The sequence below is a fragment of the Frieseomelitta varia genome, unplaced genomic scaffold (assembly GCF_011392965.1).
Source record: "Frieseomelitta varia isolate USP_RPSP 00005682 unplaced genomic scaffold, Fvar_1.2 scaffold_822, whole genome shotgun sequence".
Taxonomy (NCBI): domain Eukaryota; kingdom Metazoa; phylum Arthropoda; class Insecta; order Hymenoptera; family Apidae; genus Frieseomelitta; species Frieseomelitta varia.
In genome coordinates this window covers 203569-220829 of record NW_025110615.1, presented here as the reverse complement: position 1 = coordinate 220829, position 17261 = coordinate 203569, and the positions used below count along the sequence as shown (strand labels likewise).

Sequence of the window (17261 nt, the reverse complement as noted above, 5' to 3'; positions counted from 1 at the left end):
TAGTTTAAACGTATGGGCAGGAATAATTGATAAATTTTTAATTGGACCTTTTTCTCTTGATGGGAAACTAACAGGCACAAAATACGTTGATTTTTTGAACACGCGTTTACACGAAATATTAAAGGAAGTTCCAGTCGATATTAGATTATTCGTATGCGGTTTACGCATAATGGAGCTCCGCCGCATTTTAGCCGAGTGGCTAGGCAATTTTTAAATCAACACTTTGCAAATAAATGGATCGGTCGTGGAGGTCCTATTACGTGGTCTGCTCGTTCTCCGGATTTGAATCCATTAGATTTTCATTTGTGGGGACATTTAAAATCTATTGTATATGTAACATCGATTGAACATGCTGAAATACTACGAAATCGAATAGAGCAAGGCTTCCGACAAATTCGAGAAACACCAGGAATGATAGAGAGAGTAACCAGATGAATGACAAGACGCGTGCAAGCTTGTCTTTAAATGCAAGCTGGTTCATTTCGAGCATCTTTTGTAAAAGTAATTAAAACAGAAAATTCATTATATCTCATAAACGAAGACAGGTAGGACATATATTTATATGATTGTTTTTTCATTATTTTTAGGCGTACAATCAACACCCGAAGTGGGTCCCACAAGTTACGAAACACCCTGTATATAAAATCATCTATATAAATATAGGTAATATATTTATTAGTATATTAATTTATATAAATATAGATGATTTTAGTCATAAATCAGCGATCGAAATTCGTTGATAATGATTATTACTAAATACGATCGTTTATAAACGAAATCAACTTCATTCAACGGTATAACGATTACAGATAACCAGAAATTGACATTTTCGCTAAAAAAAATTGATACTTCAACTTGAAAAATTGATTTGTTCCGATTGAAATTTCACTCGAACTGAGAAATCGAGTCTCTCGAATTTTTAAGAAATTAGAAATAATTCCAAGTGAGATTCGAGCTCCCGTAAAACTTCCAAACTTTTAGATATAGCTCGTTTGTTAATGGTTAAATTTGAAACTCGACGACGTCGTCGAAGTTCTAAAGCCGTCTGTCTAAAGAATCTTGCCTCGCTCGATCATCCAGTAGATACCCTCGATCACCGGCGTCAAAAACTCGTCGAATGAAGTATCGTACGTGCGGCATCGACGAGTTTGAGCCTGTGTTCTTAGATCAAGTGCAATTTGTTAGACGACCGGCAAGAGAGTGAGAGAGAGAGAGAGAGAGAGAAAAAGCACGGCTCTCGACGTCGCGAAGAATGCCACGTACACACGAGCTCCATTCAAAAACTAACGACTCGAGGCCGGTGCTGCATCCCACACAGGTGCGTGTTCGCTGTGCCCTTTCCCTCCACATCTGTCTCTCTCCTCGCGCGTTTTGTCATCGCGAGCTGTGCGCTGGCAACGCGCCAGAAACTTCGATTCGACCCGCCGTCGGTTCGTCGTACTTTGGGAAACAATACGATTCATTTAATTTCTATTAAGGCCGCGTCTCGCGTTTTGTCGGCTTCGTGGCGCCGCGGCCACTCTGTGTCTGGCTAGAGCACCGCCTATACCACTATCACGCCGCGTCGGCACCCGAAACTCTCGAAAAATATCGATCTGCGGTACCGGTTCGTTAACACTGCGTTTCGCCTGAAGCGAACTTTGATCCATTGATTTTCATCAGTTTAGAATTCTAGATTTTAAATTTCGAAACAGTAACGCTTCGTTGCACGAGGATTGGTATATATTTCAGATTGCCACGAGTAGAAATATATTTATTGATCTGTATCGCGTGACGTAATAGCATCTTTGATGCAAATTTAATGCAACTTGCTCGTTATTCAGATTTTTCAACTATTTTAGAAGTCGACTATTTCCCCGTTATTCATCGTTTATCGTACATAATGTATTAATTATATTAACGAGAATTTTTACACGTCGAGAATTTTTTGTTCGAAAATTGTAACATTTTCTCAGCGTTAAGTATATTTCAGTAAAACGAAGTAGGCGAAACAAATAATAAATATTTATTACTTAATTTCTATCCAGTGATATCGTGCCGGCGAGTTTCATTTCACAGAAAGCGACGAATTGTTGTGTACGGTTTTGGTCACTCGTTATGGTCCGCAATCGGTTGCCAGCGCTGGCGGTTAAATATCTCAACAAATCAGTTTTCCAATTACAAACTTTCTATCGTGTTTCTTTTAACGACGATTCATTAATATAATACAATACCTTGCTGTTCAAGCACTAGCGCAAGTATTTGACTGTTTTAACATTACATTGCAACTTAATGCACACAGTGATAATATATAATTGAGGTTACTCCTTACATTATATATCCGTATGTTTCTCCATAATCAATCTCTCCTGTCGATTATGCTCTGACACGATAAATGGCCCCAATTTTTTCACCACGATCCTTTTATCGTCTCGTTTGAAAACTCGCCGTTTCTCCCCTCTCTTGAACAGCAGATGAGGCCATAATCGTTAACCGGCTTCCTGAATTACACTTACAAGAAAAGACTGACGCTATCCCGACTGATTATACAAGCTTCTCTCAGAACACTGATTATGCACGCCGTTTAATGTTTACCACGTGTTGCCGAGCAATGCCTCGTACATACTTATCTAATCGTTCGCGTGCCAATGTATGATATAAATCGGAGCATTCGTTGAAGCTTTTTCTCGTACCATCGGGATCGCCATTCTCCTCGAGTTCGTACGTTCGTTCCACTTTCCATCGGGTGAATTTGTTTTCGAGATCGAACGAGCACTATCAAGAATTGGGTCACTTCCACGCGAGACGAGATTTGAACATTTGGTTTCTCTTTCTGATTCTTTTTTTTTTTTTTTAGCTTCGCTTTTAGCTTTGCTTTTCATTTGCTCGCGTGAAAACGATACGACGTGGTTGTAAAATCGATCGATAGTTGAAATTTTTAACAAGTAACTCGAGATGCATCAAGAGTTATGCAGACTTGTACAGTACGACGATGTTAAGTCAGATCCCCAACGTAATTACGTGTAATTAATTACTTACATTCTGGAAACTTTGATTTTGTAACTCATCGTTGAACTTTGAAAAATTGATATATAGTTGCCTACGGTGCGTGCAGAGTACCGCAATTAGTAACTCTACGCTTTATCGCTTTATCTTACGACTTCCCGGCAAATATACAAGTGAAATCATTTTTGATAATCTCGTCTGTAACCTCCAATTGTTCACGTCATTCAGCTCGCGGAATATTTTCTCAGCTATATAATTATTGTACATTGTAACATACCTTCACATTTTTGATAATCGTCTAACCTCCAATTGTCCAAGTTCCTTTCCACCTATTTTTATATATTTTTATTTTAATAAAACATCAAAATATAAGACTAAATTTATTGATATAAAACTAATTTTATTGATAAGTTCATAATTTCTTCATTATGTTTTAAAAATTATTGTCGACCGCCAGAGCGTTCACAAATTAAAAATAAAAAAATTATTGGATTTATTTTAGTAGAGAGTGATTTTTGGCCCATCCAGTAGGTACACAAAATATTTCCTCAGTTACATGGTTACTGTATATTGTAACGTATTTTCACGTTTTTGATAATCATCTAACCTCCATGTCATCCAAGTTTCTTCCCACCTATTTTATATATATATATATATATTTTTTTAATAAAACATTAAAATTTTATTGGTAAGTTCGTAATAACATGATTTCTTCATTATGTTTTAAAAATTATTGTCGACCGCCAGAGCGTTCACAAATTAAAAATAAAAAAATTACTGGATTTTAGTAGAGAGTGATTTTTGGCCCACCCAGTAGGTACACAAAATATTTCCTCAGTTACATAGTTACTGTATATTGTAACGTATCTTCACGTTTTTGAAAATCATCTAACCTCCAATTATCCATGTCATCCAAGTTTCTTCCCACTTATTTTATATATATATATATATTTTTATAAAACATCAAAATTTTATTGATAAGTTCATAATAACATGATTACTTCATTATGTTTTACAAATTATTGTCGACCGCCAGAGCGTTCACAAATTAAAAATATAAAAAAATTACTGGATTTATTTTAGTAGAAAGTGATTTTTAGCCCACCCAGTAGATACACAAAACATTTCCTCAGTTACATAGTTACTGTATATTGTAACGTATCTCCACATTTTTTGATAATCGTCTAACTTCCAATTGTTCCGATCATCCAGCTCTCGATTATAATTGCACGGAACATTTTCTCACAATCAGTTACGTAATTACTATATATATATATCGTAACATACTTTTACGGTACCATTATGACAGTACACGTTGCCCCGTGTTTTCCACTCAGGTGTTCAACAAAGTTTGAATATTCAGATACAGCTCTTGCATTCTTTGTTTCCCCCATTTCCATATTCATTCGCGATATTAGCGTAATCACCCGGACCATTCCATTCATCGTTCCGCGGCTTTCAATTTTTGCCCCTCCTCGTGTCCTCGTTCGGCGCCGTTCTTCGTTTTTTTTTTTTTTGTTTTTTTCCCGCGAAGTCTGCGATCGTCGCGAGAGTTACGCGCTTTTGTTTGCCTCGGCGTGCTGACGCGCGGAGGGGAAGAAACGGCGGGCTCGAGAGCCTAGAGGAAAAAGAAAAATCGCGCGGCGCATTCCGGGGCAACGATTTCAGGCATCGGTAACGAGTTTAACGAACTGGCTTCCTCGCGAGGCATCCCTTCCGCGTTCCTGCTGTTCCGCCGACCACCGATTCTCTACCGTCGTACGCACGCCACCCTTACCCGCTTGGTTCGTCAAGAAAAACAGCGGGCCAAGTCTTACTGGTACGGAGCGTCCTGCCGAAGGGAATTGAGCGATCCGCGCAACGACACCTTTTTACGTTGCTGATGAGCGAGCTTTGTGTCTTGGCACGTTCTCCGAAAGAGAACGTAGTCTCGCTAGGCGAAAAATTCAAGAACGACGCTATACTCGTATACTCGGTGGAAAAATTGTATTTTAACGAGATAAAATGTTTGCGTACCGTTTATTTCGTGTACTTTTACAATCATTGGTCATTGTATGTGACATTTCAGATTTCTTTATCTTCGGTTTTACGTAAAATTTATTTATATAAATTGGATTTGGAATTATATAAATTTCCATTTATATAAATTGGATTTGGAACGGTTGAACTGCAGAGAGAGAGAAAAAAAAACGGCTTAATCTACACAGAAAAAGAAAGAAAAAAAATTGTTACGTAAAATTCGACACCAAACGCTTTGTCATGGATTTACGAACGAATATTGTATACGTGATATACATTCGTCACAGTACCACAGAGGGCGTTCTTTTTTTTTCTGCTAACAATTTCACGTCATTAATTACAATAATACAATAAAAAGTAATTTTTATTATATATATTTACTTTTTATTGTATAGTGTAATAATACAATAGAAAGTAATTTTTATTATATATATTTAATATATATTTTATATATAGTATAATAATACAGTAAAAAGTAAACATATATTCCCTAAATCTAGGTAAACCTAACTAAAAGCCTAAATATAATATCAACCTGGTATAATATCATGAAATCACCATTAAAAGCAAAAGTATAAGAGCAATCGCCTTACCATAATAAATACATATTCCTCAAACCTAGGTAAAAGCGTGATACGATCTCAGAACCTAATATAATATCATCAAACCACCATTAAAAGCAAAAATATAGTCGCGATCGCCTTACCAGCTTATCATAATAAATATATATTCCTTGAATCTGGGGGAAATCTAGGTAAACTTAGATAAAAGCGTGATACGTTATCAGAACCTAATACAATACCATCAAACCACCATTAAAAGCAGAAATATAGGTACAGTTGCCCTTATTTGCCTTGCCTTTGTAATTCCAATAAAATCATTCTCGTGTTATCGTCCGATTAGGGCAAAAAAAAAAAGAAAAAAAGAACTCAAGATCTTTACAGTCGATTATCAGAACGTAATTCGCGCGTCTGAGTCGCTAGAGACGACGTATCCTCGGCGCAAGTACAAAGTAACGTCGAGTGACATTTAACGTTTTAACGACGTTTGGTAAATCGCTGCGCGGCGATTAACTCGTAAATTAACGGTCGAAATTGGCCACGTTCAGTCGGTTCACGAGCACCTCGGGCTGCACGCGTCTTGGTAATGATCGTGAACAGACGTTTAATGGTGTTACGAAGCGTCAGGCGGTATGTAACGGGCGTTTATACAGCACGTCGGTGAAAAAAACGTAGCCATAAAAGCTGGTGATAAACCATCGTGGATAAGAGGATCGTATCGACAACGCGTTTCTCTACTCTGACCGAACTTTATTGCCCTGGATCGTAACCTGAATTGCTCAGCCGCGACGAAGTATAACAGACATCCTGGCAAAAACACCGGGAAAAATTTCATGCGCTGTACGTGTATATGTATGGCCAGTCACACTTATCTGCGACACTTTCGCCAATGCAACGCGCCGTTTTCCTGATAAAGGGAGAAAAAAAGTCGCCTTTATCGGGCGCGAAGTCAAACTTTGAAACTTCGAAACTCGTACCTCGGTACGAGCTACAGTTCATCATTCTTGGGCCAATCGCAAACGTCGTTGCTCGAACGTTGTTCGTCGTGTAGAAATTATTCGAGTCGAGTTTGAAACTGCTGGTTGGTTCAAAAATGTTCGAAGGACATTCGAAGTAGGCACGAACTCGTCCAAGATCGCTGCAAGTTTGTCGAAGGTCACGTTTGAAGATTATCCAAGATCGTTTGAAAATTGTCCAAGTTAATTTTAATCGTGGAACATCGAGCTGGCCATTTATAAACTGTACGGAACGTCGCGTTTCGAGTGACTTTGAGTTCTCGAAGAACGTCAGTCAATGGACACGAGTACCCCTTCAGACATCTGTGCACCAGGTCATTATCCTTAGCAGATGTAAAGCGCAACTCCAATCACTCTCGGGGGAGGGGATCAATAAACACGTGGTGCATACGTGACGTTCACACCGTTCCGAATTAGCCAGAATTCTCGTGCATCATCGTGCAACAAACCGGTGCCAATGAATTTAGATTATGTACGTGAGAGGCAGTCTGCACGTGCTAATTACTCATACGATATCCACCCACGTAGACCGTGTTTCACCCTTGATACGCCAACACCGGAGGATAACACTGACCTACGGGACCCCTGCTCGTGAATCATGCCGCGATTATACACGTTCCGCGATCGCCGTTATTTTTATCCGCAGCTGGGACTACAGTTAAATTTATATCTCTTTGTAATCGGTTATTGTCCGACTAATACCACCCTCGGTTTAGAGTAATAATAATACCACGGATTATTTTTCGTATTTTATATTGGCGCAATAATTTTGTCGCGTTGACGGTGTTGCGTAATTGTTGTTTCGTGGGATTCTCGTTATAGTTGTATACAGAACTTCTCACGAAGTTGATTCGAATCAGATTTTGTTTATATTTTCTCTGAAACTAAAATTATACGATATGATTATTCCGAGCGAGATAGAGGTGATAAATGCGTACTTTAAATAAACGACACTAACGAAATTAATAACATATTGAAATTTAGAAAAATAATAATAATAGTAAAGAATTAAAGAAAAATAATAATAATAATAAAGTAAGATATAACTGACGTTTGTGGTTTGCAAATCTCCTTTAGTAGAAAGCGTCTTGTGCCAGCTGGACAAAGACAATTCTTCCCTTTTAGGAAATCGACGTTAATTAATAATCAAGATAGGCATCTGATCGTGACTTTTACAAGAGAACGCGTGAGTCAACGAGACAAATTTGCGATAATCATGCACAGCATACTTGGCAGAGAGAGAGAGAGAGAGAGAGAGAGAGAGAGAGAGAAAATGGCAACGTTGAAAAGGGAAGGGTCTTCGTTTGGCGTCAGCATAATGTAAATGTCCCCTGGATATGCTGCGACGATAGACGATAAGCTAATCCATTCAAGCCAGTGCGCAGCTGTTAAAACTCGCTGCTTTTCGCCTTTCTCGCTCACTACTTTCCCTTTTTTTTTTTTCTTTCCTTTCTCGTCATCTGCCTTTTTTACACGTTGTTTGAACTACGTTACGCGTTAATGGATCACCAGCTAGAATTTATCCCTTGACACACCTCATCTACCGTGAGAAACATAATAAACCCGGTCTGAGATGCTTCCTTTCCGACGAAAATTTGCGAAGCATTTGTAGATTCGTCGTAACTTTAAATTTTCAAGAGATTATTATTATCAGTCGTGAATAATTATCGCGTTAACTCGTAACATGATATTTACGAGTAACCCTTTCACGCTTTGATAGTTTACGTCTCGATTAACTCTTGGTTGATAATATCGTGCAATATTTTTATCTGTTACAAAGAGACGTTTAATCTCGATCTCAAGCTTTAACTTCAAATCTCCATACAAAACGCTAATAAACATAACCGATACTTTCCACTAGCCCATCCAACTGGATTTATTTAATCGTCTAAATGAGTGAAGTCCGTATAAACGAGTTTTATCGCGAGTTTCGAAGCATTATCGTGTCGTGAAACGTAAACGCAATGTACGTACGTACATTGGATCGTAAAAACTCATATGAAACGTAAATAAGATCGTTGCGAAATCCCACTCTCGCAAATTCAATTTTTAATTCGCCAAAGTTAACAAAATGCTTCCTTAATCCAAAGAACCGTGTAGCGGGTTCAAAGCAGAGAGAACGAGAGAATGAAGGAGCGCTTCAATTAGCATGCATATGGGATATCGTAACGAGTGATATTCGGTAGGCACCGAGTAATGCTCGGCAATTATATTTGCGCTTTACCGACTCGTTTTCTCCTTTCCTTTTTTTTTTTTTTTTTTCCTTACACGCCCCACGTGCCACGCGGAAGTGCACGCAACAGTGCCGTGTTTTATCATTGAATTTAAATTATAGACGCAATTTCCCGTCGATTTCGCGTGTCATTAATTTTCAACCGGCTCGCGGAAACTGGCCCGCAACTGTGCGGAATCACGCGCAGCCACGCAATTTTCCCCTCCCTGGTAAAAAGTCCCGACCCGACAGAGGCGAGTTCCATAATTGGTATCTGCCGACGCTCTACGCCCTGGCCATCTCTACTAAATTCGCAACGCGGTTTTCTCGGCATGCCGCGCGGTCGCGTCGCCTTGACTAATTAACTCGTTTAATTAACGCGCCCGCCTGGCCCGACCAGCAGCGTGGAATTTCGGCGTTTTTTCCCGTGGATTCCGCGCTTCTGATTACCTTCCTCGTCGCGGTTTCTTGTCAATGAATTCAGTTACAGGAGGTTGGAATTAGGAAGCATTTACACCGGGGTAAGGACGGAGTTGCCTCGATTCAAGTTCGAGACTTCGGAGATTCCGCGAGTTTCCAACTTCGAGTCAAATGAATCATAAATATTAATTATTGAATATATTAATTTAAATATTAAATATATTTTATATATATATAATTTAAATATTAAAGATAATTATATTTATTTTTGAATATAATATTTTATACAATTTAAATATTAAAGATAATTATATTTTTTTAATTATATTTAATTGAATATAATATTTTATATAATTTAAATATTAAATATATTTTATATATATAATTTAAACATTAAAGATAATTATATTTTTTTAATTATATTTAATCGAATATAATATTTTATATAATTTAAATATTAGATATATTTTTAAAAATATTAATTGATTATTAAAATTTATAAAGTGTTAATCAAAATATAAAAATTGTTTCATGAATCAACGTTTAATTTGAATCATCGCGTGTAATAGTTTTTAACGTATTGGGATTTGTTGCAGAGTTGGGCATTATTCGAATAAAATTATTCGTATAATATTTCGAATAAATTCTTCGAATAAAATTTTATTCGAAGTATAACCGATGATGTATTACGAAGACAATTTTCTAAATATACCTCGGAACTTATCATCTTGGGTTGATACAAATTACGAAAGTAAGCGAACGATGAACATTGTACGAACATGTATTTCTTGCATTGTCAAATTGTCACTCTACGATCTTGCTGTCGAATAATTATTGAATAATTGAACAATCGCTTAGCTATTGGCACGTAATTCAACTCCAACTTTGCTCCTCGAAGACAAAACTTTGCAGCTTCGTCGTTCTCGATTTTCATCCTTGAAATCGTTCCATAGAATCTCGCTGACTTCACTCGCGGACTATGCGCATAATGTTATAGCGAGAGGCACTGATACACCGCGAGCCTCGAGAGAAAATTGCGTAATCGCAGCCGCTTTGATCGCATTGGCCCCGCGTAAAAACTAATTGCAGTCGGGGCAATAAGGGCCTCGTTAGGCCCGAGACAGAAATCATCGCCCTCCCCTCTTTCGCCTCTCATAATTGCCGGTCGAGCAATTAATTTATTTCGCCGCTCTCCGGCCGTTTCGCGCCGCGTCCTCGTCCCGCCAGAATCTCGTCGAGAATCGATAGACACTAGCGGAGCAATTAAGCAGCTTTCTAAATTCCAATTACACTTGGTAACCAATGGACGCCCGTTGTTATTACTTCATTGGCATTGACGCAATATTTTGTTTATAATTTTACATTTTCTTTCTTTTTTGTTTTGAGATTAATTTACACTGATATATTTATATTAACGCAATATTTCGTTTTATAATTTTCCATTTTCTCTTTTTTTGAGATTAATTTACATTGATATTTATATCAACGCAATATTTTGTTTATAATTTTCCATTTTCTTTTTTTTTTTTTGAGATTAATTTATATTGATATTAACGCAATATCTCGTTTATAATTTTGCATTTTTTTGTTTCTTTGAGATTAATTTACATTATTATTTTATAGTTTATGGTTTATAATTTTCTATTTTTTCTTTTTTTTAAGATTAATTTACATTGATATTTATATTAACGCAATATTTCGTTTATAATTTCCCTTTTTTTTTTCTGAGATTAATTTACACTGATATTTATATTAACGCAATATTTCGTTTATAATTTTGCATTTTTTTGTTTCTTTGAGATTAATTTACATTACTATTTTATAGTTTATAGTTTATAATTTTCCTTTTTTTTTTTTTTTTTTTTTTTTTTTTTTTTATTTTTTTTTTTTTTTTTTTTTTTTTTTGAGATTAATTTACATTATTGACGTTTTAATTTACATTATTGAGTTTTAACGCTAAGTGGTTATTAAAGAAAGTGACAAGGATTTGCTTAATATTTCCATTCAAATGCTAAGATTATACGAGGCTTTAAACTTCAAATCGCAGTTCATCGAATTTTAATCGTGATTTAATCCGACTGACAGACTTTTTGACTATTGATGCATTTGTGAGAAATGCGCTGATGCATTTCAAAAAATACGCAAAAGTACTCACTGTAACACATACAACTCTGTAACGAGTAAAATAATTTTTGACCTATGTTCCATTTTTTTAATTACGTTACATTTTATTATTATGTTTTTATGTATTATGAAGGTTAGTATGTGGTGAATAAAAGAAAGTTCAAGAGTCTAAACGACGAGGAAATATAGCACACTTTTAGAAAACTGAATTGCATACGATATTTTTTATTTTTTTTAAATTGTACGCCATGTTCTTTGATGCTTAACTAATTAATTAGATTGGAATAAATAATACACGCGGCTTACCACAAACTGTCCATTAATTACGAGATTGCGATCGATTATGCTAAAAATCTCGTTGAACGCCAATTACAGAAAATTCGATAGAATATAAACGGCTTTTGTTTTATTATTCGTTTTTGTTCGATGCTGTTGAATTTAAATGTCAATGGGCATATCCATACGGACCAATTAGCTCGTTTCTTTCTCTTTTTATACTTACTACGTCCGGCGAAAAATTGAACATATATCTATGTAGAACGTTTTTAAGTAGGTTAATGACGAGATTATTAACCAAGTCAGCTCGAAATACATATTCAATTAGCGTGGCCATTGCGGCTCATCTAGGAACGGGTGAAACCGAGTTCAAATCCACATTGATCGCCGCTGAATATGTCTTTTGTTGCACGTGCTATTATATATTTTGATTGTGTGGATGTCAAATTCGTTGTTTCTTTGTTAGGAACTTATAATTTTTAGAGAAACGAGATTTAGCCAGAAATTCGTATAAGGAGTACAAAAATCTTTAACTTTTTAAAAGTCATTGTAAAGAGGACATTTCCCTTCGCAAAGTTATTTTGAAAATTCAAAAAAAAAAAGAAGAAGAAGAAATTGAGTTGCTTGAAAATTATAAAATTTGTGAAAGAAAAAAAAATGTGAAATGTAATTTCGTTTTCTGAAAATGCCATATGTATTCTATTGTCCGCCAGTGTATACACCAGCACCTTCGTCTCTTCTTCTTCGCAAGAAACTTTGAAAAAAAATTCTCTCACGCAGCGCGGAACACGCAGATACGTATTTCGTAGAGATTTATATCGGCGAGAAGCGTTTTAGTAAAATAACGTTGAAACGCCAGACGTCAGATTTTTCCCGACGATTGTTCATTAAATGTAGCCCCGTTAAAGCGATTCTTTCTTAGAGATAGAGCAGGGAAAATCACGATTCCTTGGTCGGTGTGAAAAAAAGACGCGAGCGCCCTCAGCTTCCGCCGACCAACTTCCGTCCTAGACAAACTGACATCCGCCATGATGACTCTCTCAATTTGGTCTTCCTCAAATAATGAAATCCTCGAGATGTCCCTTGAAATTAAAACAGTCGACAAATTGCAAATGCAATAAAATAAAGACGCTCTTTTTTGCAATCAAAAGCTTGACTAATTATGACGTCGACAGCAAAAGTAAACTCGACCATTTTTATTTAATATTTTTTTTTTAAAAGTTATTGGAGTAAATTAATTTAAATTAATTTGAATTGTCCTTCTTGGGTTGTTATTTTTCTTGAAACATCTTTCAGACGTTCAACTTGAAACTATGAGCTGAATAAAGTATAACAAGTACAGACACAACTCTCGTATAATAACACAATTCTACGAGCATAACTCGACTAAAAGAATTTCAGGATTCCTTTTAAATGACAAGCATAAATGCGCGATAATTCTGGTAAAAAAAAATATTACAGTCATTTATTTCTGATTCTTGCGTCCTTGACCAAACACTCGAAATGAAATTTAGTCAAACGAGAAAAGTTAGACTTTAATAGCGATTTGTATACTTACGCTGCAAACGTGACGTATTTTAATTTACACAACTGAAAAAGGGTACTGAATATATAATATAACCGCGAAAACCGCGGCACATTACCAGTACGTTACTCGACTCATTATATAGTTCGTTGACCACTGGGGTTAATCCACTTTTGTTCTCGAAACCTCAATTGACCGGCTATCGCGAACAGCCGAGTTGAACAATTCGCGGTTCATTGTTGAGCACGGAACCAACGGTAGCAGAAATAGAAATTCGATATGATAATGCCCGCTTTGAATCAACGAATTCTGCTGCGGGCGAACGTGAAAATGTTGAGAACGTAACGAACTACCTGCGAGAGAGAGAGAGAGAGAGAGAGAGAGAGAGAGAGCATCGAAGGCCAGCGTTGACCGGGCCACTAATGACAAGTTAACGAGCAAACCCCGGAATGCCGTGCTCGTTAAACACGTTGAAAATGTAAAAAGAAAAAAAGGAAAAAAAAGACTCGAGCCCGTAAATCTCACGCCATTAAGCGTTCAGCGCCGGTGCTCGAGCTGGTTTCCGCGATTTCGATGGCTAAATCAGCGTGCGTGTCGACTGCACACGGTCGCGAAACACGAGGAACGAGACACGTGCCAAAGCGGAAAAATCTCAGCCAACGAATTATAATTAGTGGCTACGATTTTCGCGTTTCACGCTCTAAATTGGAATCGCGTTCAGACAGTCATTTCCCTTACCCTCCCCCGATCCTCGAACGCGTTGCCGGCCTCTGACCGCTTATCGTCGAGCGTGTCGGACCATGAAACGTTTGAGAACTAGCTTCCTCCTCGAGAGGACAAGAAGAAAGGACGACGTATTTTTTTTTTTTTTTCTCTTTGTCTCTGGAACAGAAGTCTCTTTATTTAGAACCGGTGGTGGAAGTGTCAGGTGAATTGAAAAGCGTGACCGTGACAGAGAATCTACGGGCAACAACCGTGTTTTAACCACGTTGCGCTGGCAACTGATTGCGGACCGTAACGAGTGACCAAACCGAGATGCAATAATTCGTCGCTTTCCTTTTGAAACTCGTCGATATGATATCACTGGATTTTCGGAAATTATTGAGAAGTAATAAATTTATTATTTGCCTGGATTATACCTAAATATACTTAGAACTGAGAAAATATTGCAACTTTGGGGCAAAAAGTTCTCGACGTGCGTGGCACAAGAGATTAACTTCGACCAGGGTGTTCTATAATTTTAAATTTACAGCTTGTGTCAGGTTTAGTAATTGCGATCCATGTTGAACGTAGCATTCGTTTCAGTAAATGGAAGCAGCGTTCAGTAATTTTCTTTGCATATTTTCATTTGAGAAAAATGTTTAACGAAGAATTACTAAATATGTATAGAGAAGTTGATGGTTCTGTATAAAATTCGTGCGAGATCGTATTATATTTAACACTAAAACTGCCGACGACTAAAGTATAATATTTTTGGCAAAGGAGTTAAAGTGCAAGGTACGAAAAAAAGTTAATAATACAATAAAGAACACAAACTTCTGTTAATATACTTTCTTAAAAATCACTATCTAGTAATATACTGTCGCAAATATACTGCTCACAAAAATCAGGGGATGTTTCAAAATGAATATGAAGCAATAGATCAGAAAAGAAAATGACAAGTGAAAGAAAGTTGTTTTTGTGTAATAAAAAAAAAAATCAAATACTTTTCTTTTTTTATCGCTTTAGATTCATTTTGAAACATTCCCTAATTTTTATGAACAGTGTATGCAAAATTTCCATGGGAAATGACAAATTAGTCATTTCGACCACTTTAGGTAGTTCCAGTGTTAAAATGTTGAATACCAGTTGATCCAAATGATCTTACCCTATTAGAAAGTTACTTTCAATCGACACAAAAATTCTTCGAGTCGGATAGGTCAATAATACGGTGGTCGGTCGGTAACCACACGATAACCGATCGATCCTTACACCACTCTTGTGCAATCTCTTCAACATCTATCTTCGGACGAGAAAAATCCATCACAGACCGGGTGATAGAACGAACCAGTGAATTGCTCTCTTACGAAGGAGGTCGCCAGTGGTAACCTAATTACACCGGAGAAAAATCCACTACCGATCGCTACGATGTCGTAATATCGCGTGGCCAGTCGCTCCATCGTCGCGTTGCCTCGCGTAACCGACCGTGACGAAGAGACCGTGTCGTGTAACCGGCTTGTTGTGCAGTTTCTTTTTTAGCGTCGATCGCGAAACAAAAGCGGAAGTGCGGCCAGCATCGTCGTGCGATATTAGTCGATATTGGTGTCGGTGCGCTCGTTTCAAAGAACGTGGGGACAGTTTGGTGGTTCGAGCGAAAGATGCTGCTACAGTGAGGGAGGAACAAGCGGAAGCAACGTGGCGGGTTTCACCGTGGCCGTGAACAATGGCTCCGCGGAGCCAGGTTACTACGTGGACCGATTGCACCACCAGCAAAGGCTGCAGATACAGCAGCAACACTGTCAACAAACGGCGAGATACAGCGTGCAGCCGAGTCATGTCTCTGCGCCGGGCAAAGAGATCCTGGATACGGCCCCGCGAAGGGACCTGGTGTACGTTCACTGCGCCACCACCGAGGACGAGGACGCCGAGGAGGAGGAAGAGGAACCGAAAGGACTAACCAGGTCTAGGTCGTGGCTCTGCTGCCCTGCTGATCATAGCTCCGACAGAACCGTCCCGATACAGGTCGAAGCTAGTCACAGGGAGAAGCAGCAAGAGTCCGTAAGTTCAGACAACGGATGAATCATCCACGAAATTCATACTGCTCACAAAAATTAGTGGACATTTCATAAATGAATGTGAAGCGATAAAAAAGAAGCATTTGATTTTTTTTTTTTTATTAACCCCTTGCGCTGGCAACTGACTTGCGGACCATAACGAGTGACCGAACCGTATACAGTAATTCGTCGCTTTCTTTTTCTTTTGAACTCGTCGGTATGACGAGCTAATAAACTTATCATTTGTTTCGCCTGGGTGACATTTAAATATACTTGAAACTGAGAAAATGTTGCAATTTTGGGACAAAAGATTCTCGACGTGCACGTCATTCCAACGTAAGAGATTAACCACGATTGCGGACCATAACGAGTGACCAAAACCGTATACGATAATTCGTCGCTTTCTTTTTGAACTCGTCGGTATGACATCATTGGATAGAAATTATTGAGAAGTAATAAATTTATTATTTGTTTCGCCTGAATTATACTTAAATATACTTATACTAAAACTGAAAAAATTTTGCAATTTTGGGACGTGCGTGGCACGTCATTTCCAAAGTAACAACTTTCTTTCAGTTGTCGTTTGCTTTTCTGATGGTCTTGTTTAATGAAAAAAAATCAAATGCTTCTTTTGTTATCGCTTCATATTCATTTTAACATATCCCCTAATTTTTGTGAGCAGTATATTTTGGGATTCAAGTTTCGGGGAATAGCGTGACTCGAACAATTATTTATCCGATGGATAAGAGACGGGAATTTCTTTCGCAGTAGTTTTCATTATCGATTGATTCCATAGAGTTTCCTTTTTTTTTTTTTAATCTGAATGATGTAATATCCGAAACATGTCTGCGTCGATATTGATCTCAGTGTTTTAGTTTTAAATTGATCAGCCAACATCAAATTGAGACTAGGTTCAATTTCGTCGATGATAAATTAGTCAGTAACTTCTGATCGTTTGTAACTTCTGGAAATTGATCTTAATATTAAATCGATCGGTGGAGATCAGGTTTGAAGTTAAGTTCAATTTTATCATCAACGAGTTAGTAATTACATAGTTTAGTAACTTCTGACACGTTCATTGTCCGAGCCTCGAACGTTACAGTTTGCAATAAAATGTAAATATAATTTTGTAAATTGCGTTAGTTACATTTGACGATATTTTTTTTAATAAGATACAGAAAAATAAAAAAAAGTGATACGTATCAAAACATCACGTACGTTGCACGGGACAGTGATAATATTACTTAGAAAGTTAAGATTCAATCTATTATACATAGAAGCTTAACTGTTCGTTCGAATGAAACAATTTCTCGTTAAAATATATCATGAATCAATCAAAAACCGATATATTCATCGTTCATTTAGACAATA

At 37.3% G+C, this 17261-nt stretch overlaps 1 protein-coding gene and 1 long non-coding RNA gene across 4 annotated transcripts in view; both read left to right on the top strand.

Annotated features, from left to right (window-relative positions):
- LOC122536321 overlaps window positions 1–15560 on the top strand; it is a 19397-nt gene extending 3837 nt beyond the window's left edge. The window contains exons 2-3 of the long non-coding RNA XR_006308372.1: window positions 15013–15220; window positions 15364–15560. This is a non-coding gene — a long non-coding RNA (uncharacterized LOC122536321). The remainder of the gene's footprint in view (window positions 1–15012; window positions 15221–15363) is intronic.
- Window positions 1–17261, top strand: part of LOC122536318 (colorectal mutant cancer protein) — a 78222-nt gene that overhangs the window by 43414 nt on the left and 17547 nt on the right. The gene's annotated exons all lie outside the window — the stretch shown is intronic.